The sequence below is a fragment of the Salmo salar genome, chromosome ssa23 (assembly GCF_905237065.1).
Source record: "Salmo salar chromosome ssa23, Ssal_v3.1, whole genome shotgun sequence".
In the NCBI taxonomy this organism is placed as follows: Eukaryota; Metazoa; Chordata; class Actinopteri; order Salmoniformes; family Salmonidae; genus Salmo; species Salmo salar.
Window position 1 is genome coordinate 13,029,968 of NC_059464.1, and position 17,475 is coordinate 13,047,442.

At 44.7% G+C, this 17,475-nt stretch overlaps 42 non-coding genes across 42 annotated transcripts; all 42 read left to right on the top strand.

Moving 5' to 3' along the window:
- Nucleotides 1-33: 33 nt before the first annotated feature.
- Nucleotides 34-104, top strand: trnag-gcc (transfer RNA glycine (anticodon GCC)). The gene has a single exon. It is a non-coding gene; the product is annotated as a tRNA-Gly (tRNA).
- Nucleotides 105-656: 552 nt separating this feature from the next.
- Nucleotides 657-728, top strand: trnad-guc (transfer RNA aspartic acid (anticodon GUC)). Its single transcript has one exon. It is a non-coding gene; the product is annotated as a tRNA-Asp (tRNA).
- Nucleotides 729-846: 118 nt separating this feature from the next.
- Nucleotides 847-917, top strand: trnag-gcc (transfer RNA glycine (anticodon GCC)). Its single transcript has one exon. It is a non-coding gene; the product is annotated as a tRNA-Gly (tRNA).
- Nucleotides 918-1,470: 553 nt separating this feature from the next.
- On the top strand, nt 1,471-1,542 carry trnad-guc (transfer RNA aspartic acid (anticodon GUC)). Its single transcript has one exon. It is a non-coding gene; the product is annotated as a tRNA-Asp (tRNA).
- A 117-nt stretch (nt 1,543-1,659) lies between these two features.
- Nucleotides 1,660-1,730, top strand: trnag-gcc (transfer RNA glycine (anticodon GCC)). Its single transcript has one exon. It is a non-coding gene; the product is annotated as a tRNA-Gly (tRNA).
- A 553-nt stretch (nt 1,731-2,283) lies between these two features.
- Nucleotides 2,284-2,355, top strand: trnad-guc (transfer RNA aspartic acid (anticodon GUC)). The gene has a single exon. It is a non-coding gene; the product is annotated as a tRNA-Asp (tRNA).
- A 117-nt stretch (nt 2,356-2,472) lies between these two features.
- trnag-gcc (transfer RNA glycine (anticodon GCC)) lies at nt 2,473-2,543 on the top strand. The gene has a single exon. It is a non-coding gene; the product is annotated as a tRNA-Gly (tRNA).
- A 552-nt stretch (nt 2,544-3,095) lies between these two features.
- trnad-guc (transfer RNA aspartic acid (anticodon GUC)) lies at nt 3,096-3,167 on the top strand. Its single transcript has one exon. It is a non-coding gene; the product is annotated as a tRNA-Asp (tRNA).
- Nucleotides 3,168-3,286: 119 nt separating this feature from the next.
- On the top strand, nt 3,287-3,357 carry trnag-gcc (transfer RNA glycine (anticodon GCC)). Its single transcript has one exon. It is a non-coding gene; the product is annotated as a tRNA-Gly (tRNA).
- Nucleotides 3,358-3,909: 552 nt separating this feature from the next.
- On the top strand, nt 3,910-3,981 carry trnad-guc (transfer RNA aspartic acid (anticodon GUC)). Its single transcript has one exon. It is a non-coding gene; the product is annotated as a tRNA-Asp (tRNA).
- Nucleotides 3,982-4,099: 118 nt separating this feature from the next.
- Nucleotides 4,100-4,170, top strand: trnag-gcc (transfer RNA glycine (anticodon GCC)). The gene has a single exon. It is a non-coding gene; the product is annotated as a tRNA-Gly (tRNA).
- Nucleotides 4,171-4,722: 552 nt separating this feature from the next.
- Nucleotides 4,723-4,794, top strand: trnad-guc (transfer RNA aspartic acid (anticodon GUC)). Its single transcript has one exon. It is a non-coding gene; the product is annotated as a tRNA-Asp (tRNA).
- Nucleotides 4,795-4,913: 119 nt separating this feature from the next.
- On the top strand, nt 4,914-4,984 carry trnag-gcc (transfer RNA glycine (anticodon GCC)). Its single transcript has one exon. It is a non-coding gene; the product is annotated as a tRNA-Gly (tRNA).
- Nucleotides 4,985-5,536: 552 nt separating this feature from the next.
- trnad-guc (transfer RNA aspartic acid (anticodon GUC)) lies at nt 5,537-5,608 on the top strand. Its single transcript has one exon. It is a non-coding gene; the product is annotated as a tRNA-Asp (tRNA).
- A 119-nt stretch (nt 5,609-5,727) lies between these two features.
- trnag-gcc (transfer RNA glycine (anticodon GCC)) lies at nt 5,728-5,798 on the top strand. The gene has a single exon. It is a non-coding gene; the product is annotated as a tRNA-Gly (tRNA).
- A 552-nt stretch (nt 5,799-6,350) lies between these two features.
- Nucleotides 6,351-6,422, top strand: trnad-guc (transfer RNA aspartic acid (anticodon GUC)). The gene has a single exon. It is a non-coding gene; the product is annotated as a tRNA-Asp (tRNA).
- A 118-nt stretch (nt 6,423-6,540) lies between these two features.
- Nucleotides 6,541-6,611, top strand: trnag-gcc (transfer RNA glycine (anticodon GCC)). The gene has a single exon. It is a non-coding gene; the product is annotated as a tRNA-Gly (tRNA).
- A 552-nt stretch (nt 6,612-7,163) lies between these two features.
- On the top strand, nt 7,164-7,235 carry trnad-guc (transfer RNA aspartic acid (anticodon GUC)). Its single transcript has one exon. It is a non-coding gene; the product is annotated as a tRNA-Asp (tRNA).
- Nucleotides 7,236-7,353: 118 nt separating this feature from the next.
- On the top strand, nt 7,354-7,424 carry trnag-gcc (transfer RNA glycine (anticodon GCC)). The gene has a single exon. It is a non-coding gene; the product is annotated as a tRNA-Gly (tRNA).
- A 552-nt stretch (nt 7,425-7,976) lies between these two features.
- trnad-guc (transfer RNA aspartic acid (anticodon GUC)) lies at nt 7,977-8,048 on the top strand. The gene has a single exon. It is a non-coding gene; the product is annotated as a tRNA-Asp (tRNA).
- A 118-nt stretch (nt 8,049-8,166) lies between these two features.
- trnag-gcc (transfer RNA glycine (anticodon GCC)) lies at nt 8,167-8,237 on the top strand. The gene has a single exon. It is a non-coding gene; the product is annotated as a tRNA-Gly (tRNA).
- A 552-nt stretch (nt 8,238-8,789) lies between these two features.
- On the top strand, nt 8,790-8,861 carry trnad-guc (transfer RNA aspartic acid (anticodon GUC)). The gene has a single exon. It is a non-coding gene; the product is annotated as a tRNA-Asp (tRNA).
- A 119-nt stretch (nt 8,862-8,980) lies between these two features.
- On the top strand, nt 8,981-9,051 carry trnag-gcc (transfer RNA glycine (anticodon GCC)). The gene has a single exon. It is a non-coding gene; the product is annotated as a tRNA-Gly (tRNA).
- Nucleotides 9,052-9,604: 553 nt separating this feature from the next.
- Nucleotides 9,605-9,676, top strand: trnad-guc (transfer RNA aspartic acid (anticodon GUC)). Its single transcript has one exon. It is a non-coding gene; the product is annotated as a tRNA-Asp (tRNA).
- A 117-nt stretch (nt 9,677-9,793) lies between these two features.
- Nucleotides 9,794-9,864, top strand: trnag-gcc (transfer RNA glycine (anticodon GCC)). The gene has a single exon. It is a non-coding gene; the product is annotated as a tRNA-Gly (tRNA).
- Nucleotides 9,865-10,416: 552 nt separating this feature from the next.
- trnad-guc (transfer RNA aspartic acid (anticodon GUC)) lies at nt 10,417-10,488 on the top strand. Its single transcript has one exon. It is a non-coding gene; the product is annotated as a tRNA-Asp (tRNA).
- A 119-nt stretch (nt 10,489-10,607) lies between these two features.
- trnag-gcc (transfer RNA glycine (anticodon GCC)) lies at nt 10,608-10,678 on the top strand. The gene has a single exon. It is a non-coding gene; the product is annotated as a tRNA-Gly (tRNA).
- Nucleotides 10,679-11,230: 552 nt separating this feature from the next.
- On the top strand, nt 11,231-11,302 carry trnad-guc (transfer RNA aspartic acid (anticodon GUC)). Its single transcript has one exon. It is a non-coding gene; the product is annotated as a tRNA-Asp (tRNA).
- A 118-nt stretch (nt 11,303-11,420) lies between these two features.
- Nucleotides 11,421-11,491, top strand: trnag-gcc (transfer RNA glycine (anticodon GCC)). The gene has a single exon. It is a non-coding gene; the product is annotated as a tRNA-Gly (tRNA).
- Nucleotides 11,492-12,043: 552 nt separating this feature from the next.
- trnad-guc (transfer RNA aspartic acid (anticodon GUC)) lies at nt 12,044-12,115 on the top strand. Its single transcript has one exon. It is a non-coding gene; the product is annotated as a tRNA-Asp (tRNA).
- A 118-nt stretch (nt 12,116-12,233) lies between these two features.
- Nucleotides 12,234-12,304, top strand: trnag-gcc (transfer RNA glycine (anticodon GCC)). Its single transcript has one exon. It is a non-coding gene; the product is annotated as a tRNA-Gly (tRNA).
- A 552-nt stretch (nt 12,305-12,856) lies between these two features.
- On the top strand, nt 12,857-12,928 carry trnad-guc (transfer RNA aspartic acid (anticodon GUC)). Its single transcript has one exon. It is a non-coding gene; the product is annotated as a tRNA-Asp (tRNA).
- A 118-nt stretch (nt 12,929-13,046) lies between these two features.
- On the top strand, nt 13,047-13,117 carry trnag-gcc (transfer RNA glycine (anticodon GCC)). The gene has a single exon. It is a non-coding gene; the product is annotated as a tRNA-Gly (tRNA).
- A 552-nt stretch (nt 13,118-13,669) lies between these two features.
- On the top strand, nt 13,670-13,741 carry trnad-guc (transfer RNA aspartic acid (anticodon GUC)). Its single transcript has one exon. It is a non-coding gene; the product is annotated as a tRNA-Asp (tRNA).
- Nucleotides 13,742-14,482: 741 nt separating this feature from the next.
- trnad-guc (transfer RNA aspartic acid (anticodon GUC)) lies at nt 14,483-14,554 on the top strand. Its single transcript has one exon. It is a non-coding gene; the product is annotated as a tRNA-Asp (tRNA).
- Nucleotides 14,555-14,672: 118 nt separating this feature from the next.
- Nucleotides 14,673-14,743, top strand: trnag-gcc (transfer RNA glycine (anticodon GCC)). Its single transcript has one exon. It is a non-coding gene; the product is annotated as a tRNA-Gly (tRNA).
- A 552-nt stretch (nt 14,744-15,295) lies between these two features.
- Nucleotides 15,296-15,367, top strand: trnad-guc (transfer RNA aspartic acid (anticodon GUC)). Its single transcript has one exon. It is a non-coding gene; the product is annotated as a tRNA-Asp (tRNA).
- Nucleotides 15,368-15,486: 119 nt separating this feature from the next.
- On the top strand, nt 15,487-15,557 carry trnag-gcc (transfer RNA glycine (anticodon GCC)). Its single transcript has one exon. It is a non-coding gene; the product is annotated as a tRNA-Gly (tRNA).
- Nucleotides 15,558-16,109: 552 nt separating this feature from the next.
- On the top strand, nt 16,110-16,181 carry trnad-guc (transfer RNA aspartic acid (anticodon GUC)). The gene has a single exon. It is a non-coding gene; the product is annotated as a tRNA-Asp (tRNA).
- Nucleotides 16,182-16,299: 118 nt separating this feature from the next.
- Nucleotides 16,300-16,370, top strand: trnag-gcc (transfer RNA glycine (anticodon GCC)). Its single transcript has one exon. It is a non-coding gene; the product is annotated as a tRNA-Gly (tRNA).
- Nucleotides 16,371-16,922: 552 nt separating this feature from the next.
- On the top strand, nt 16,923-16,994 carry trnad-guc (transfer RNA aspartic acid (anticodon GUC)). The gene has a single exon. It is a non-coding gene; the product is annotated as a tRNA-Asp (tRNA).
- Nucleotides 16,995-17,112: 118 nt separating this feature from the next.
- Nucleotides 17,113-17,183, top strand: trnag-gcc (transfer RNA glycine (anticodon GCC)). Its single transcript has one exon. It is a non-coding gene; the product is annotated as a tRNA-Gly (tRNA).
- The last annotated feature ends 292 nt before the right edge of the window (nt 17,184-17,475 follow it).

Sequence of the window (17,475 nt, forward strand, 5' to 3'; positions counted from 1 at the left end):
ATCTAGCCGTGGGGTATATTTCAGCATCGCAAGGCATTGGTTGTTCAGTGGTAGAATTCTCGCCTGCCACGCGGGAGGCCCGGGTTCGATTCCCGGCCAATGCAGGAACTTTTGAACAAGTCATTTTGACAAGTATGCAAACCACTGAGGAAGAAATCTCTTTTGAGATTGCCAGGTCGACAGCAATCTCTGGTCATGGTAGAATTCTCAACTGACTCTTGAAAAGTCTGAGTTTGGGTTCACTTACCGTTTGGACATTTATGCATTCTCAGTAGACTTTTGTGAATCCATTGTAGATTTCCAGTGTGTGAGGTGATTTACTTTGTGCAAGGCTTTAGTTGTTAAATGGGAAACGAATATCCAACAAGTCAGTGACAACTGTCTTGAGTTTGGCCTTTGTGACTATGTCCTGGGATTTTCCACACACACCTCACCTTCTAACTACTATTGTGTGGCTTGTGAGCGGTATAGAGCAAAATCGACTACATGTACGTGTCCGTGAGGGTCTCAGCTTTCCATAGATGTGTCATAGTAGTCTCTAGCTCTAACCATTCAGTCTCTACAGATGTTTTTGTTGGAAGGGTTAACACCCAACTCTCCAAATTTAGGGATAGTATCCAATGCTCCACATTTTGTCAAAGAACCACCCCACCTGCTCCTCGTTAGTATAGTGGTGAGTATCCCCGCCTGTCACGCGGGAGACCGGGGTTCAATTCCCCGACGGGGAGGAAAGACTGATTTTATTAGGGTGTACAATGTCACTGAGCCCACAAAGCGGGAAATATGCTTAGAATTAAAGATTTTTGATACGATATCTAGCCGTGGGGTATATTTCAGCATCGCAAGGCATTGGTTGTTCAGTGGCAGAATTCTCGCCTGCCACGCGGGAGGCCCGGGTTCGATTCCCGGCCAATGCAGGAACTTTTGAACAAGTCATTTTGACAAGTATGCAAACCACTGAGGAAGAAATCTCTTTTGAGATTGCCAGGTCGACAGCAATCTCTGGTCATGGTAGAATTCTCAACTGACTCTTGAAAAGTCTGAGTTTGGGTTCACTTACCGTTTGGACATTTATGCATTCTCAGTAGACTTTTGTGAATCCATTGTAGATTTCCAGTGTGTGAGGTGATTTACTTTGTGCAAGGCTTTAGTTGTTAAATGGGAAACGAATATCCAACAAGTCAGTGACAACTGTCTTGAGTTTGGCCTTTGTGACTATGTCCTGGGATTTTCCACACACACCTCACCTTCTAACTACTATTGTGTGGCTTGTGAGCGGTATAGAGCAAACATCGACTACATGTACGTGTCCGTGAGGGTCTCAGCTTTCCATAGATGTGTCATAGTAGTCTCTAGCTCTAACCATTCAGTCTCTACAGATGTTTTTGTTGGAAGGGTTAACACCCAACTCTCCAAATTTAGGGATAGTATCCAATGCTCCACATTTTGTCAAAGAACCACCCCACCTGCTCCTCGTTAGTATAGTGGTGAGTATCCCCGCCTGTCACGCGGGAGACCGGGGTTCAATTCCCCGACGGGGAGGAAAGACTGATTTTATTAGGGTGTACAATGTCACTGAGCCCACAAAGCGGGAAATATGCTTAGAATTAAAGATTTTTATACGATATCTAGCCGTGGGGTATATTTCAGCATCGCAAGGCATTGGTTGTTCAGTGGCAGAATTCTCGCCTGCCACGCGGGAGGCCCGGGTTCGATTCCCGGCCAATGCAGGAACTTTTGAACAAGTCATTTTGACAAGTATGCAAACCACTGAGGAAGAAATCTCTTTTGAGATTGCCAGGTCGACAGCAATCTCTGGTCATGGTAGAATTCTCAACTGACTCTTGAAAAGTCTGAGTTTGCGTTCACTTACCGTTTGGACATTTATGCATTCTCAGTAGACTTTTGTGAATCCATTGTAGATTTCCAGTGTGTGAGGTGATTTACTTTGTGCAAGGCTTTAGTTGTTAAATGGGAAACGAATATCCAACAAGTCAGTGACAACTGTCTTGAGTTTGGCCTTTGTGACTATGTCCTGGGATTTTCCACACACACCTCTCCTTCTAACTACTATTGTGTGGCTTGTGAGCGGTATAGAGCAACATCGACTACATGTACGTGTCCGTGAGGGTCTCAGCTTTCCATAGATGTGTCATAGTAGTCTCTAGCTCTAACCATTCAGTCTCTACAGATGTTTTTGTTGGAAGGGTTAACACCCAACTCTCCAAATTTAGGGATAGTATCCAATGCTCCACATTTTTGTCAAAGAACCACCCCACCTGCTCCTCGTTAGTATAGTGGTGAGTATCCCCGCCTGTCACGCGGGAGACCGGGGTTCAATTCCCCGACGGGGAGGAAAGACTGATTTTATTAGGGTGTACAATGTCACTGAGCCCACAAAGCGGGAAATATGCTTAGAATTAAAGATTTTTATACGATATCTAGCCGTGGGGTTTATTTCAGCATCGCAAGGCATTGGTTGTTCAGTGGTAGAATTCTCGCCTGCCACGCGGGAGGCCCGGGTTCGATTCCCGGCCAATGCAGGAACTTTTGAACAAGTCATTTTGACAAGTATGCAAACCACTGAGGAAGAAATCTCTTTTGAGATTGCCAGGTCGACAGCAATCTCTGGTCATGGTAGAATTCTCAACTGACTCTTGAAAAGTCTGAGTTTGCGTTCACTTACCATTTGGACATTTATGCATTCTCAGTAGACTTTTGTGAATCCATTGTAGATTTCCAGTGTGTGAGGTGATTTACTTTGTGCAAGGCTTTAGTTGTTAAATGGGAAACGAATATCCAACAAGTCAGTGACAACTGTCTTGAGTTTGGCCTTTGTGACTATGTCCTGGGATTTTCCACACACACCTCACCTTCTAACTACTATTGTGTGGCTTGTGAGCGGTATAGAGCAACACCGACTACATGTACGTGTCCGTGAGGGTCTCAGCTTTCCATAGATGTGTCATAGTAGTCTCTAGCTCTAACCATTCAGTCTCTACAGATGTTTTTGTTGGAAGGGTTAACACCCAACTCTCCAAATTTAGGGATAGTATCCAATGCTCCACATTTTGTCAAAGAACCACCCCACCTGCTCCTCGTTAGTATAGTGGTGAGTATCCCCGCCTGTCACGCGGGAGACCGGGGTTCAATTCCCCGACGGGGAGGAAAGACTGATTTTATTAGGGTGTACAATGTCACTGAGCCCACAAAGCGGGAAATATGCTTAGAATTAAAGATTTTTTGATACGATATCTAGCCGTGGGGTTTATTTCAGCATCGCAAGGCATTGGTTGTTCAGTGGCAGAATTCTCGCCTGCCACGCGGGAGGCCCGGGTTCGATTCCCGGCCAATGCAGGAACTTTTGAACAAGTCATTTTGACAAGTATGCAAACCACTGAGGAAGAAATCTCTTTTGAGATTGCCAGGTCGACAGCAATCTCTGGTCATGGTAGAATTCTCAACTGACTCTTGAAAAGTCTGAGTTTGCGTTCACTTACCATTTGGACATTTATGCATTCTCAGTAGACTTTTGTGAATCCATTGTAGATTTCCAGTGTGTGAGGTGATTTACTTTGTGCAAGGCTTTAGTTGTTAAATGGGAAACGAATATCCAACATGTCAGTGACAACTGTCTTGAGTTTGGCCTTTGTGACTATGTCCTGGGATTTTCCACACACACCTCACCTTCTAACTACTATTGTGTGGCTTGTGAGCGGTATAGAGCAACACCGACTACATGTACGTGTCCGTGAGGGTCTCAGCTTTCCATAGATGTGTCATAGTAGTCTCTAGCTCTAACCATTCAGTCTCTACAGATGTTTTTGTTGGAAGGGTTAACACCCAACTCTCCAAATTTAGGGATAGTATCCAATGCTCCACATTTTGTCAAAGAACCAACCCACCTGCTCCTCGTTAGTATAGTGGTGAGTATCCCCGCCTGTCACGCGGGAGACCGGGGTTCAATTCCCCGACGGGGAGGAAAGACTGATTTTATTAGGGTGTACAATGTCACTGAGCCCACAAAGCGGGAAATATGCTTAGAATTAAAGATTTTTGATACGATATCTAGCCGTGGGGTTTATTTCAGCATCGCAAGGCATTGGTTGTTCAGTGGTAGAATTCTCGCCTGCCACGCGGGAGGCCCGGGTTCGATTCCCGGCCAATGCAGGAACTTTTGAACAAGTCATTTTGACAAGTATGCAAACCACTGAGGAAGAAATCTCTTTTGAGATTGCCAGGTCGACAGCAATCTCTGGTCATGGTAGAATTCTCAACTGACTCTTGAAAAGTCTGAGTTTGCGTTCACTTACCATTTGGACATTTATGCATTCTCAGTAGACTTTTGTGAATCCATTGTAGATTTCCAGTGTGTGAGGTGATTTACTTTGTGCAAGGCTTTAGTTGTTAAATGGGAAACGAATATCCAACATGTCAGTGACAACTGTCTTGAGTTTGGCCTTTGTGACTATGTCCTGGGATTTTCCACACACACCTCACCTTCTAACTACTATTGTGTGGCTTGTGAGCGGTATAGAGCAACACCGACTACATGTACGTGTCCGTGAGGGTCTCAGCTTTCCATAGATGTGTCATAGTAGTCTCTAGCTCTAACCATTCAGTCTCTACAGATGTTTTTGTTGGAAGGGTTAACACCCAACTCTCCAAATTTAGGGATAGTATCCAATGCTCCACATTTTGTCAAAGAACCACCCCACCTGCTCCTCGTTAGTATAGTGGTGAGTATCCCCGCCTGTCACGCGGGAGACCGGGGTTCAATTCCCCGACGGGGAGGAAAGACTGATTTTATTAGGGTGTACAATGTCACTGAGCCCACAAAGCGGGAAATATGCTTAGAATTAAAGATTTTTTGATACGATATCTAGCCGTGGGGTTTATTTCAGCATCGCAAGGCATTGGTTGTTCAGTGGTAGAATTCTCGCCTGCCACGCGGGAGGCCCGGGTTCGATTCCCGGCCAATGCAGGAAATTTTGAACAAGTCATTTTGACAAGTATGCAAACCACTGAGGAAGAAATCTCTTTTGAGATTGCCAGGTCGACAGCAATCTCTGGTCATGGTAGAATTCTCAACTGACTCTTGAAAAGTCTGAGTTTGCGTTCACTTACCATTTGGACATTTATGCATTCTCAGTAGACTTTTGTGAATCCATTGTAGATTTCCAGTGTGTGAGGTGATTTACTTTGTGCAAGGCTTTAGTTGTTAAATGGGAAACGAATATCCAACATGTCAGTGACAACTGTCTTGAGTTTGGCCTTTGTGACTATGTCCTGGGATTTTCCACACACACCTCACCTTCTAACTACTATTGTGTGGCTTGTGAGCGGTATAGAGCAACACCGACTACATGTACGTGTCCGTGAGGGTCTCAGCTTTCCATAGATGTGTCATAGTAGTCTCTAGCTCTAACCATTCAGTCTCTACAGATGTTTTTGTTGGAAGGGTTAACACCCAACTCTCCAAATTTAGGGATAGTATCCAATGCTCCACATTTTGTCAAAGAACCACCCCACCTGCTCCTCGTTAGTATAGTGGTGAGTATCCCCGCCTGTCACGCGGGAGACCGGGGTTCAATTCCCCGACGGGGAGGAAAGACTGATTTTATTAGGGTGTACAATGTCACTGAGCCCACAAAGCGGGAAATATGCTTAGAATTAAAGATTTTTTGATACGATATCTAGCCGTGGGGTTTATTTCAGCATCGCAAGGCATTGGTTGTTCAGTGGTAGAATTCTCGCCTGCCACGCGGGAGGCCCGGGTTCGATTCCCGGCCAATGCAGGAACTTTTGAACAAGTCATTTTGACAAGTATGCAAACCACTGAGGAAGAAATCTCTTTTGAGATTGCCAGGTCGACAGCAATCTCTGGTCATGGTAGAATTCTCAACTGACTCTTGAAAAGTCTGAGTTTGCGTTCACTTACCATTTGGACATTTATGCATTCTCAGTAGACTTTTGTGAATCCATTGTAGATTTCCAGTGTGTGAGGTGATTTACTTTGTGCAAGGCTTTAGTTGTTAAATGGGAAACGAATATCCAACATGTCAGTGACAACTGTCTTGAGTTTGGCCTTTGTGACTATGTCCTGGGATTTTCCACACACACCTCACCTTCTAACTACTATTGTGTGGCTTGTGAGCGGTATAGAGCAACACCGACTACATGTACGTGTCCGTGAGGGTCTCAGCTTTCCATAGATGTGTCATAGTAGTCTCTAGCTCTAACCATTCAGTCTCTACAGATGTTTTTGTTGGAAGGGTTAACACCCAACTCTCCAAATTTAGGGATAGTATCCAATGCTCCACATTTTGTCAAAGAACCACCCCACCTGCTCCTCGTTAGTATAGTGGTGAGTATCCCCGCCTGTCACGCGGGAGACCGGGGTTCAATTCCCCGACGGGGAGGAAAGACTGATTTTATTAGGGTGTACAATGTCACTGAAACCACAAAGCGGGAAATATGCTTAGAATTAAAGATTTTTGATACGATTTCTAGCCGTGGGGTTTATTTCAGCATCGCAAGGCATTGGTTGTTCAGTGGCAGAATTCTCGCCTGCCACGCGGGAGGCCCGGGTTCGATTCCCGGCCAATGCAGGAAATTTTGAACAAGTCATTTTGACAAGTATGCAAACCACTGAGGAAGAAATCTCTTTTGAGATTGCCAGGTCGACAGCAATCTCTGGTCATGGTAGAATTCTCAACTGACTCTTGAAAAGTCTGAGTTTGCGTTCACTTACCATTTGGACATTTATGCATTCTCAGTAGACTTTTGTGAATCCATTGTAGATTTCCAGTGTGTGAGGTGATTTACTTTGTGCAAGGCTTTAGTTGTTAAATGGGAAACGAATATCCAACATGTCAGTGACAACTGTCTTGAGTTTGGCCTTTGTGACTATGTCCTGGGATTTTCCACACACACCTCACCTTCTAACTACTATTGTGTGGCTTGTGAGCGGTATAGAGCAACACCGACTACATGTACGTGTCCGTGAGGGTCTCAGCTTTCCATAGATGTGTCATAGTAGTCTCTAGCTCTAACCATTCAGTCTCTACAGATGTTTTTGTTGGAAGGGTTAACACCCAACTCTCCAAATTTAGGGATAGTATCCAATGCTCCACATTTTGTCAAAGAACCACCCCACCTGCTCCTCGTTAGTATAGTGGTGAGTATCCCCGCCTGTCACGCGGGAGACCGGGGTTCAATTCCCCGACGGGGAGGAAAGACTGATTTTATTAGGGTGTACAATGTCACTGAGCCCACAAAGCGGGAAATATGCTTAGAATTAAAGATTTTTGATACGATATCTAGCCGTGGGGTTTATTTCAGCATCGCAAGGCATTGGTTGTTCAGTGGTAGAATTCTCGCCTGCCACGCGGGAGGCCCGGGTTCGATTCCCGGCCAATGCAGGAACTTTTGAACAAGTCATTTTGACAAGTATGCAAACCACTGAGGAAGAAATCTCTTTTGAGATTGCCAGGTCGACAGCAATCTCTGGTCATGGTAGAATTCTCAACTGACTCTTGAAAAGTCTGAGTTTGCGTTCACTTACCATTTGGACATTTATGCATTCTCAGTAGACTTTTGTGAATCCATTGTAGATTTCCAGTGTGTGAGGTGATTTACTTTGTGCAAGGCTTTAGTTGTTAAATGGGAAACGAATATCCAACATGTCAGTGACAACTGTCTTGAGTTTGGCCTTTGTGACTATGTCCTGGGATTTTTCACACACACCTCACCTTCTAACTACTATTGTGTGGCTTGTGAGCGGTATAGAGCAACACCGACTACATGTACGTGTCCGTGAGGGTCTCAGCTTTCCATAGATGTGTCATAGTAGTCTCTAGCTCTAACCATTCAGTCTCTACAGATGTTTTTGTTGGAAGGGTTAACACCCAACTCTCCAAATTTAGGGATAGTATCCAATGCTCCACATTTTGTCAAAGAACCACCCCACCTGCTCCTCGTTAGTATAGTGGTGAGTATCCCCGCCTGTCACGCGGGAGACCGGGGTTCAATTCCCCGACGGGGAGGAAAGACTGATTTTATTAGGGTGTACAATGTCACTGAGCCCACAAAGCGGGAAATATGCTTAGAATTAAAGATTTTTTATACGATATCTAGCCGTGGGGTTTATTTCAGCATCGCAAGGCATTGGTTGTTCAGTGGTAGAATTCTCGCCTGCCACGCGGGAGGCCCGGGTTCGATTCCCGGCCAATGCAGGAAATTTTGAACAAGTCATTTTGACAAGTATGCAAACCACTGAGGAAGAAATCTCTTTTGAGATTGCCAGGTCGACAGCAATCTCTGGTCATGGTAGAATTCTCAACTGACTCTTGAAAAGTCTGAGTTTGCGTTCACTTACCATTTGGACATTTATGCATTCTCAGTAGACTTTTGTGAATCCATTGTAGATTTCCAGTGTGTGAGGTGATTTACTTTGTGCAAGGCTTTAGTTGTTAAATGGGAAACGAATATCCAACATGTCAGTGACAACTGTCTTGAGTTTGGCCTTTGTGACTATGTCCTGGGATTTTCCACACACACCTCACCTTCTAACTACTATTGTGTGGCTTGTGAGCGGTATAGAGCAACACCGACTACATGTACGTGTCCGTGAGGGTCTCAGCTTTCCATAGATGTGTCATAGTAGTCTCTAGCTCTAACCATTCAGTCTCTACAGATGTTTTTGTTGGAAGGGTTAACACCCAACTCTCCAAATTTAGGGATAGTATCCAATGCTCCACATTTTGTCAAAGAACCACCCCACCTGCTCCTCGTTAGTATAGTGGTGAGTATCCCCGCCTGTCACGCGGGAGACCGGGGTTCAATTCCCCGACGGGGAGGAAAGACTGATTTTATTAGGGTGTACAATGTCACTGAGCCCACAAAGCGGGAAATATGCTTAGAATTAAAGATTTTTTGATACGATATCTAGCCGTGGGGTTTATTTCAGCATCGCAAGGCATTGGTTGTTCAGTGGCAGAATTCTCGCCTGCCACGCGGGAGGCCCGGGTTCGATTCCCGGCCAATGCAGGAACTTTTGAACAAGTCATTTTGACAAGTATGCAAACCACTGAGGAAGAAATCTCTTTTGAGATTGCCAGGTCGACAGCAATCTCTGGTCATGGTAGAATTCTCAACTGACTCTTGAAAAGTCTGAGTTTGCGTTCACTTACCATTTGGACATTTATGCATTCTCAGTAGACTTTTGTGAATCCATTGTAGATTTCCAGTGTGTGAGGTGATTTACTTTGTGCAAGGCTTTAGTTGTTAAATGGGAAACGAATATCCAACATGTCAGTGACAACTGTCTTGAGTTTGGCCTTTGTGACTATGTCCTGGGATTTTTCACACACACCTCACCTTCTAACTACTATTGTGTGGCTTGTGAGCGGTATAGAGCAACACCGACTACATGTACGTGTCCGTGAGGGTCTCAGCTTTCCATAGATGTGTCATAGTAGTCTCTAGCTCTAACCATTCAGTCTCTACAGATGTTTTTGTTGGAAGGGTTAACACCCAACTCTCCAAATTTAGGGATAGTATCCAATGCTCCACATTTTTGTCAAAGAACCACCCCACCTGCTCCTCGTTAGTATAGTGGTGAGTATCCCCGCCTGTCACGCGGGAGACCGGGGTTCAATTCCCCGACGGGGAGGAAAGACTGATTTTATTAGGGTGTACAATGTCACTGAGCCCACAAAGCGGGAAATATGCTTAGAATTAAAGATTTTTATACGATATCTAGCCGTGGGGTATATTTCAGCATCGCAAGGCATTGGTTGTTCAGTGGTAGAATTCTCGCCTGCCACGCGGGAGGCCCGGGTTCGATTCCCGGCCAATGCAGGAAATTTTGAACAAGTCATTTTGACAAGTATGCAAACCACTGAGGAAGAAATCTCTTTTGAGATTGCCAGGTCGACAGCAATCTCTGGTCATGGTAGAATTCTCAACTGACTCTTGAAAAGTCTGAGTTTGCGTTCACTTACCATTTGGACATTTATGCATTCTCAGTAGACTTTTGTGAATCCATTGTAGATTTCCAGTGTGTGAGGTGATTTACTTTGTGCAAGGCTTTAGTTGTTAAATGGGAAACGAATATCCAACATGTCAGTGACAACTGTCTTGAGTTTGGCCTTTGTGACTATGTCCTGGGATTTTCCACACACACCTCACCTTCTAACTACTATTGTGTGGCTTGTGAGCGGTATAGAGCAACACCGACTACATGTACGTGTCCGTGAGGGTCTCAGCTTTCCATAGATGTGTCATAGTAGTCTCTAGCTCTAACCATTCAGTCTCTACAGATGTTTTTGTTGGAAGGGTTAACACCCAACTCTCCAAATTTAGGGATAGTATCCAATGCTCCACATTTTGTCAAAGAACCACCCCACCTGCTCCTCGTTAGTATAGTGGTGAGTATCCCCGCCTGTCACGCGGGAGACCGGGGTTCAATTCCCCGACGGGGAGGAAAGACTGATTTTATTAGGGTGTACAATGTCACTGAGCCCACAAAGCGGGAAATATGCTTAGAATTAAAGATTTTTTGATACGATATCTAGCCGTGGGGTTTATTTCAGCATCGCAAGGCATTGGTTGTTCAGTGGTAGAATTCTCGCCTGCCACGCGGGAGGCCCGGGTTCGATTCCCGGCCAATGCAGGAAATTTTGAACAAGTCATTTTGACAAGTATGCAAACCACTGAGGAAGAAATCTCTTTTGAGATTGCCAGGTCGACAGCAATCTCTGGTCATGGTAGAATTCTCAACTGACTCTTGAAAAGTCTGAGTTTGCGTTCACTTACCATTTGGACATTTATGCATTCTCAGTAGACTTTTGTGAATCCATTGTAGATTTCCAGTGTGTGAGGTGATTTACTTTGTGCAAGGCTTTAGTTGTTAAATGGGAAACGAATATCCAACATGTCAGTGACAACTGTCTTGAGTTTGGCCTTTGTGACTATGTCCTGGGATTTTCCACACACACCTCACCTTCTAACTACTATTGTGTGGCTTGTGAGCGGTATAGAGCAACACCGACTACATGTACGTGTCCGTGAGGGTCTCAGCTTTCCATAGATGTGTCATAGTAGTCTCTAGCTCTAACCATTCAGTCTCTACAGATGTTTTTGTTGGAAGGGTTAACACCCAACTCTCCAAATTTAGGGATAGTATCCAATGCTCCACATTTTGTCAAAGAACCACCCCACCTGCTCCTCGTTAGTATAGTGGTGAGTATCCCCGCCTGTCACGCGGGAGACCGGGGTTCAATTCCCCGACGGGGAGGAAAGACTGATTTTATTAGGGTGTACAATGTCACTGAGCCCACAAAGCGGGAAATATGCTTAGAATTAAAGATTTTTGATACGATATCTAGCCGTGGGGTTTATTTCAGCATCGCAAGGCATTGGTTGTTCAGTGGTAGAATTCTCGCCTGCCACGCGGGAGGCCCGGGTTCGATTCCCGGCCAATGCAGGAAATTTTGAACAAGTCATTTTGACAAGTATGCAAACCACTGAGGAAGAAATCTCTTTTGAGATTGCCAGGTCGACAGCAATCTCTGGTCATGGTAGAATTCTCAACTGACTCTTGAAAAGTCTGAGTTTGCGTTCACTTACCATTTGGACATTTATGCATTCTCAGTAGACTTTTGTGAATCCATTGTAGATTTCCAGTGTGTGAGGTGATTTACTTTGTGCAAGGCTTTAGTTGTTAAATGGGAAACGAATATCCAACATGTCAGTGACAACTGTCTTGAGTTTGGCCTTTGTGACTATGTCCTGGGATTTTCCACACACACCTCACCTTCTAACTACTATTGTGTGGCTTGTGAGCGGTATAGAGCAACACCGACTACATGTACGTGTCCGTGAGGGTCTCAGCTTTCCATAGATGTGTCATAGTAGTCTCTAGCTCTAACCATTCAGTCTCTACAGATGTTTTTGTTGGAAGGGTTAACACCCAACTCTCCAAATTTAGGGATAGTATCCAATGCTCCACATTTTGTCAAAGAACCACCCCACCTGCTCCTCGTTAGTATAGTGGTGAGTATCCCCGCCTGTCACGCGGGAGACCGGGGTTCAATTCCCCGACGGGGAGGAAAGACTGATTTTATTAGGGTGTACAATGTCACTGAGCCCACAAAGCGGGAAATATGCTTAGAATTAAAGATTTTTGATACGATATCTAGCCGTGGGGTTTATTTCAGCATCGCAAGGCATTGGTTGTTCAGTGGCAGAATTCTCGCCTGCCACGCGGGAGGCCCGGGTTCGATTCCCGGCCAATGCAGGAACTTTTGAACAAGTCATTTTGACAAGTATGCAAACCACTGAGGAAGAAATCTCTTTTGAGATTGCCAGGTCGACAGCAATCTCTGGTCATGGTAGAATTCTCAACTGACTCTTGAAAAGTCTGAGTTTGCGTTCACTTACCATTTGGACATTTATGCATTCTCAGTAGACTTTTGTGAATCCATTGTAGATTTCCAGTGTGTGAGGTGATTTACTTTGTGCAAGGCTTTAGTTGTTAAATGGGAAACGAATATCCAACATGTCAGTGACAACTGTCTTGAGTTTGGCCTTTGTGACTATGTCCTGGGATTTTCCACACACACCTCACCTTCTAACTACTATTGTGTGGCTTGTGAGCGGTATAGAGCAACACCGACTACATGTACGTGTCCGTGAGGGTCTCAGCTTTCCATAGATGTGTCATAGTAGTCTCTAGCTCTAACCATTCAGTCTCTACAGATGTTTTTGTTGGAAGGGTTAACACCCAACTCTCCAAATTTAGGGATAGTATCCAATGCTCCACATTTTGTCAAAGAACCAACCCACCTGCTCCTCGTTAGTATAGTGGTGAGTATCCCCGCCTGTCACGCGGGAGACCGGGGTTCAATTCCCCGACGGGGAGGAAAGACTGATTTTATTAGGGTGTACAATGTCACTGAGCCCACAAAGCGGGAAATATGCTTAGAATTAAAGATTTTTGATACGATATCTAGCCGTGGGGTTTATTTCAGCATCGCAAGGCATTGGTTGTTCAGTGGTAGAATTCTCGCCTGCCACGCGGGAGGCCCGGGTTCGATTCCCGGCCAATGCAGGAACTTTTGAACAAGTCATTTTGACAAGTATGCAAACCACTGAGGAAGAAATCTCTTTTGAGATTGCCAGGTCGACAGCAATCTCTGGTCATGGTAGAATTCTCAACTGACTCTTGAAAAGTCTGAGTTTGCGTTCACTTACCATTTGGACATTTATGCATTCTCAGTAGACTTTTGTGAATCCATTGTAGATTTCCAGTGTGTGAGGTGATTTACTTTGTGCAAGGCTTTAGTTGTTAAATGGGAAACGAATATCCAACATGTCAGTGACAACTGTCTTGAGTTTGGCCTTTGTGACTATGTCCTGGGATTTTCCACACACACCTCACCTTCTAACTACTATTGTGTGGCTTGTGAGCGGTATAGAGCAACACCGACTACATGTACGTGTCCGTGAGGGTCTCAGCTTTCCATAGATGTGTCATAGTAGTCTCTAGCTCTAACCATTCAGTCTCTACAGATGTTTTTGTTGGAAGGGTTAACACCCAACTCTCCAAATTTAGGGATAGTATCCAATGCTCCACATTTTGTCAAAGAACCACCCCACCTGCTCCTCGTTAGTATAGTGGTGAGTATCCCCGCCTGTCACGCGGGAGACCGGGGTTCAATTCCCCGACGGGGAGGAAAGACTGATTTTATTAGGGTGTACAATGTCACTGAGCCCACAAAGCGGGAAATATGCTTAGAATTAAAGATTTTTTATACGATATCTAGCCGTGGGGTATATTTCAGCATCGCAAGGCATTGGTTGTTCAGTGGCAGAATTCTCGCCTGCCACGCTGGAGGCCCGGGTTCGATTCCCGGCCAATGCAGGAAATTTTGAACAAGTCATTTTGACAAGTATGCAAACCACTGAGGAAGAAATCTCTTTTGAGATTGCCAGGTCGACAGCAATCTCTGGTCATGGTAGAATTCTCAACTGACTCTTGAAAAGTCTGAGTTTGGGTTCACTTACCATTTGGACATTTATGCATTCTCAGTAGACTTTTGTGAATCCATTGTAGATTTCCAGTGTGTGAGGTGATTTACTTTGTGCAAGGCTTTAGTTGTTAAATGGGAAACGAATATCCAACATGTCAGTGACAACTGTCTTGAGTTTGGCCTTTGTGACTATGTCCTGGGATTTTCCACACACACCTCACCTTCTAACTACTATTGTGTGGCTTGTGAGCGGTATAGAGCAACACCGACTACATGTACGTGTCCGTGAGGGTCTCAGCTTTCCATAGATGTGTCATAGTAGTCTCTAGCTCTAACCATTCAGTCTCTACAGATGTTTTTGTTGGAAGGGTTAACACCCAACTCTCCAAATTTAGGGATAGTATCCAATGCTCCACATTTTGTCAAAGAACCAACCCACCTGCTCCTCGTTAGTATAGTGGTGAGTATCCCCGCCTGTCACGCGGGAGACCGGGGTTCAATTCCCCGACGGGGAGGAAAGACTGATTTTATTAGGGTGTACAATGTCACTGAGCCCACAAAGCGGGAAATATGCTTAGAATTAAAGATTTTTGATACGATATCTAGCCGTGGGGTTTATTTCAGCATCGCAAGGCATTGGTTGTTCAGTGGTAGAATTCTCGCCTGCCACGCGGGAGGCCCGGGTTCGATTCCCGGCCAATGCAGGAAATTTTGAACAAGTCATTTTGACAAGTATGCAAACCACTGAGGAAGAAATCTCTTTTGAGATTGCCAGGTCGACAGCAATCTCTGGTCATGGTAGAATTCTCAACTGACTCTTGAAAAGTCTGAGTTTGCGTTCACTTACCATTTGGACATTTATGCATTCTCAGTAGACTTTTGTGAATCCATTGTAGATTTCCAGTGTGTGAGGTGATTTACTTTGTGCAAGGCTTTAGTTGTTAAATGGGAAACGAATATCCAACATGTCAGTGACAACTGTCTTGAGTTTGGCCTTTGTGACTATGTCCTGGGATTTTCCACACACACCTCACCTTCTAACTACTATTGTGTGGCTTGTGAGCGGTATAGAGCAACACCGACTACATGTACGTGTCCGTGAGGGTCTCAGCTTTCCATAGATGTGTCATAGTAGTCTCTAGCTCTAACCATTCAGTCTCTACAGATGTTTTTGTTGGAAGGGTTAACACCCAACTCTCCAAATTTAGGGATAGTATCCAATGCTCCACATTTTGTCAAAGAACCAACCCACCTGCTCCTCGTTAGTATAGTGGTGAGTATCCCCGCCTGTCACGCGGGAGACCGGGGTTCAATTCCCCGACGGGGAGGAAAGACTGATTTTATTAGGGTGTACAATGTCACTGAGCCCACAAAGCGGGAAATATGCTTAGAATTAAAGATTTTTTGATACGATATCTAGCCGTGGGGTTTATTTCAGCATCGCAAGGCATTGGTTGTTCAGTGGTAGAATTCTCGCCTGCCACGCGGGAGGCCCGGGTTCGATTCCCGGCCAATGCAGGAAATTTTGAACAAGTCATTTTGACAAGTATGCAAACCACTGAGGAAGAAATCTCTTTTGAGATTGCCAGGTCGACAGCAATCTCTGGTCATGGTAGAATTCTCAACTGACTCTTGAAAAGTCTGAGTTTGCGTTCACTTACCATTTGGACATTTATGCATTCTCAGTAGACTTTTGTGAATCCATTGTAGATTTCCAGTGTGTGAGGTGATTTACTTTGTGCAAGGCTTTAGTTGTTAAATGGGAAACGAATATCCAACATGTCAGTGACAACTGTCTTGAGTTTGGCCTTTGTGACTATGTCCTGGGATTTTCCACACACACCTCACCTTCTAACTACTATTGTGTGGCTTGTGAGCGGTATAGAGCAACACCGACTACATGTACGTGTCCGTGAGGGTCTCAGCTTTCCATAGATGTGTCATAGTAGTCTCTAGCTCTAACCATTCAGTCTCTACAGATGTTTTTGTTGGAAGGGTTAACACCCAACTCTCCAAATTTAGGGATAGTATCCAATGCTCCACATTTTTTCAAAGAACCAACCCACCTGCTCCTCGTTAGTATAGTGGTGAGTATCCCCGCCTGTCACGCGGGAGACCGGGGTTCAATTCCCCGACGGGGAGGAAAGACTGATTTTATTAGGGTGTACAATGTCACTGAGCCCACAAAGCGGGAAATATGCTTAGAATTAAAGATTTTTGATACGATATCTAGCCGTGGGGTATATTTCAGCATCGCAAGGCATTGGTTGTTCAGTGGTAGAATTCTCGCCTGCCACGCGGGAGGCCCGGGTTCGATTCCCGGCCAATGCAGGAAATTTTGAACAAGTCATTTTGACAAGTATGCAAACCACTGAGGAAGAAATCTCTTTTGAGATTGCCAGGTCGACAGCAATCTCTGGTCATGGTAGAATTCTCAACTGACTCTTGAAAAGTCTGAGTTTGGGTTCACTTACCGTTTGGACATTTATGCATTCTCAGTAGACTTTTGTGAATCCATTGTAGATTTCCAGTGTGTGAGGTGATTTACTTTGTGCAAGGCTTTAGTTGTTAAATGGGAAACGAATATCCAACAAGTCAGTGACAACTGTCTTGAGTTTGGCCTTTGTGACTATGTCCTGGGATTTTCCACACACACCTCACCTTCTAACTACTATTGTGTGGCTTGTGAGCGGTATAGAGCAACACCGACTACATGTACGTGTCCGTGAGGGTCTCAGCTTTCCATAGATGTGTCATAGTAGTCTCTAGCTCTAACCATTCAGTCTCTACAGATGTTTTTGTTGGAAGGGTTAACACCCAACTCTCCAAATTTAGGGATAGTATCCAATGCTCCACATTTTGTCAAAGAACCACCCCACCTGCTCCTCGTTAGTATAGTGGTGAGTATCCCCGCCTGTCACGCGGGAGACCGGGGTTCAATTCCCCGACGGGGAGGAAAGACTGATTTTATTAGGGTGTACAATGTCACTGAGCCCACAAAGCGGGAAATATGCTTAGAATTAAAGATTTTTGATACGATATCTAGCCGTGGGGTTTATTTCAGCATCGCAAGGCATTGGTTGTTCAGTGGTAGAATTCTCGCCTGCCACGCGGGAGGCCCGGGTTCGATTCCCGGCCAATGCAGGAAATTTTGAACAAGTCATTTTGACAAGTATGCAAACCACTGAGGAAGAAATCTCTTTTGAGATTGCCAGGTCGACAGCAATCTCTGGTCATGGTAGAATTCTCAACTGACTCTTGAAAAGTCTGAGTTTGCGTTCACTTACCATTTGGACATTTATGCATTCTCAGTAGACTTTTGTGAATCCATTGTAGATTTCCAGTGTGTGAGGTGATTTACTTTGTGCAAGGCTTTAGTTGTTAAATGGGAAACGAATATCCAACATGTCAGTGACAACTGTCTTGAGTTTGGCCT